The following is a 3,612-nucleotide window of genomic DNA, read 5'->3' as shown; positions in this document are numbered from 1 at the left end:
ATGGCCACCTACAAGCTGGTGCTGATCCTGCCTGGCAAGAGCACCGGGACCTGGAGAACTGCTTCAGCAGCTGGACCAATGCTGACCTCACTGCCCACCTGAGCCCAGTGGGCCACCAAGAGTGAAGCATAGAGGGCAGGCGCTGAGAGATACTGGCTATGAGTTTGACATCGGCTTTATCTCAGTGCAGAAGAGAGCAATCAAGACCCTCTGGACAATGCTGGATGCCATTAACCAGATGTGACTGCCTGTGGTGAGGACTGGGTGCCTCAATGAGTGGCACTATGGGAGTCTGACCATCCTCAATAACGTTGAAACTGTGGCCAAGTGCAGTGAGTCCCAGGTCAAGATTTGGAGGCATCCCTATGATGTTCCTCCCCTCCCTGTCCCCTACTCCTCTGATGGAGCTGGACCACCCCTTTTACAGTAACATCAATAAGGATCATAGGTATACAGATTTCACTGAAGACCAGCTACCCTCCTGTGAGAGTCTGAAGGACACTATTACCAGAGCTCTGCCCTTAGGGAATGAAGAAATAGTTCCCCAGATTAAGGAGGAGAAATGGGTACCGATTGCAGCCCATGGCATTGACAGCCTGTGGGGTATTGTCAAGCAACTGGAGGGTGTCTCTGAAAAGGCTATCATGATCTATGAATTGGACAAGAACTTGAAGACGATGCAGTTCCTGGGGGATGAGGAGACCATTCATAAAGCCCTGGAAGCTGTGGCTGCCCAGGGCAAGGTGAAGAAGTGAAGGGCAGCAGATAGAATACTGCCCAAGGAACACCCCCTCCTCATGCCTCTGCACCTCTCCCCTGCACATGTTACACTGACCACATCTCAAGGTGTAAAGCTGTAGCTGCAGATGGGAAGCAGAGCTCCCATTTCATCTTCGTCATGATTTTTCTCCTGCGCCCACTCCCTTTATACAGTCTACTGTAGTCAGAATAGCACCTCTGGAGTCCAGGTTCTCCACCCTCTTCACTGGGGGGTCTTAAAGCCATGAGTTTATCTGTACTGTCAGTCCAAGCCAAGGGAAGACTACTCTTACCCAGGAGTTGAGAGGTAGGTAGTACAGGTTTCTGCTAGTGCTTTGTTTACTAGGGACCTCTTTGAGCAGGCACTAGGGAGGAGCCATGTAAAGGCATGTCCATTGAAGAGAAGCAGGACAAGTGTCTTTGCTCCCAGGAGCCAGGACCTCACTGGTCTGTCAGAAGATGTATGAAACTTAACATCGCGATTACCAAACAGCTGTTTGTTTCCTTCCTGACCCCAGAGGAGCTGGCTCCAGAAGGTTGGGATCAATCCTGAATTAAGTCTGTGCTGCATTTACTTTTACAAAAAAAGAATACACAAATAATACAAAGCAAAAACTCTACTAGGGTTTCTAGCAGCAGTTGAAATAGTCCCACATGGGCGGCACCTGTGGCTCAGTGAGTAGGGCGCCGGCCCCATATGCCGAGGGTGGTGGGTTCAAACCCAGCCCCGGCCAAACTGCAACAAAAAAAATAGCCGGGTGTTGTGGCGGGCACCTGTAGTCCCAGCTACTCGGGAGGCTGAGGCAAGAGAATCGCTTAAGCCCAGGAGCTGGAGGTTGCTGTGAGCTGTGTGATGCCACGGCACTCTACCAAGGGCCATAAAGTGAGACTCTGTCTGTACAAAAAAAAAAAGAAAGAAATAGTCCCGCATATGGTCGTCAGAAAATAAGCCATTCCTCACCCCAGCATGGGATAAGATCCTTGACTTCTAGTGGGTAGGAATGCATCTTGCTGTAGATTTTAGAATCTTTTCCTGGCCTGTTTTGTGGCAGTGAAATGCCTCTTGGTCATGTCCAAGTCTGATTTCACTGTCTGATTTCAGAATCATGCTCTTCTAGTTGCTTAGCCCTGCCATGTGGGTCCAGTACCCATTTTGAGCATAACTATATTAATCAGTATAATTAAAGGAGTGATGTGCAATTAAAAAGAAAAAAATCCACAAAATTAACTCTATAGCCTCTTTCTTGATTTTCCTGCAATGTTATCTCTCGGTGTTTCTTACTGAGAAGTCGTAAAGCCACGAGTTTGCCTGTACAGTCATGCACTGTGTAGTGATAGGGTGCGTATTTCATTCAGCAACAGAACCCACATGTGAAAATGATCCCTTGAGATGATACCATATTATTCCTGTAACTCCTATATGTTTAGATACATAGATTCTTATCATAGTGTTACAACTGCCTGCAGTATTCCCTAGTGACATGCTACTATACAAGTGTGTAGCCTAGGAGCAAAAGGCCATAGCATTTAGCCCAGATGAGTAATAGGTTATCCCATCAAGGTTTGCGTTAAGTACACTCTGTGATGGTCATTCATTGACAAAATTACCTAACAATTCATTTCCCAGAATGTGTCCACGTCGTTAAATGATGCATGACACTTTAAAAATCCATTGCCAGGACTCATTGCATCTTCCTGAATGCTTTTTGATTATTACTTTTTTCCTAATTCCTCATTAAGTTCACAAAATGCCTTTGATTATTGCAACCACCCCCAAAGAAGACAAATCTTGTGGGAGGAAAAAAACAAACTATGAACTCTAAGTAGGAGAAAAATAAGTCCTCCTGCAATTTGAAACTATTTCCAGTGATTATATGTATTGTAAAGTCATTACAGCCACTTCTCTATAAAGTTAAAGTAGCATAACTGCCTTGTTTTATACTGTTTTCCCAGAAGAGTTCACAATAGTTGCTTTTTTTCCAAAATAAAGATAAATCCTTTCAACCAGATGCCCTAGTGTTTAAAATACGGCAGTAATTACATTATTGTCAATTACGCATAATCAAAACACAGCTTTGGCTCCTTCCAATCTTCTCTTTTTGCTCCATTATCCACTCTGGTTCTTGCATATTCCCTGCAAGTGTTCATTCATCTTTCTGTTTACTCAGACTTCTTCCCCTACATTGACATTTTCTTTGTTTCACATCAATGTTTTTGCCTCAGACATTTTGTTTATTTACACTTGTTTTTCATGGTCATTTTAGTATTTAACAGCCTTTTGGTTGTGATTTTTTTAAATGATAATTCATAGCCAATTAGGTATATTATCTCTTTAGATAAGACATGAGGAAACTAACAAATTTAGACTAACATCTTCCTGGCTTCAGAAGACTCCAGCCAATAAAGCATCATTATAGTTTATGGAATATATATTTTTTCCCCTTCAGAAAACAATGCTTGGGTTCTTTCTTTTTCCTCTGGGAAACACTGCCCAAAAATCATAGTAAATTTGTTGTATAAATTAAATCAACAGCAATAGCTTGCACTTATTGTTTGCTTATTATATAGTGGCCTTTTCTTAAGTGATTTGCAACCAGCATCATAATTTTATCTCCCATCAGTTTTACAAGGAAGAGTGTTATTATATCACCAGCACCAACACCATTGTGCAGATGAGGAAACTTAGAAAGGTTGAGAGATTGCCCCAAGTCACATAGCTAATAAATGATGCAACCAGGATTGGGACTCCTGAGCTATAAGCTGATCCTGCCTCCAGCCTATTTTCTACAAAACTCCTGCTTCTATTCTTGATTCTCTGGAAAGAGAGGAGAAGGAGAAAGTGAGATTATAAAA

The 3,612-nt window shown here is 43.1% G+C and overlaps 1 pseudogene; it reads left to right on the top strand.

Annotated features, from left to right (window-relative positions):
• Positions 1–755, top strand: LOC128591519 (phosphoglycerate mutase 1-like; annotated as a pseudogene).
• Positions 756–3,612: the final 2,857 nt, after the last annotated feature.

Source organism: Nycticebus coucang, chromosome 8 (assembly GCF_027406575.1).
Source record: "Nycticebus coucang isolate mNycCou1 chromosome 8, mNycCou1.pri, whole genome shotgun sequence".
Classification (NCBI taxonomy): domain Eukaryota; kingdom Metazoa; phylum Chordata; class Mammalia; order Primates; family Lorisidae; genus Nycticebus; species Nycticebus coucang.
This window is presented reverse-complemented; position numbering and strand designations above follow the sequence as displayed.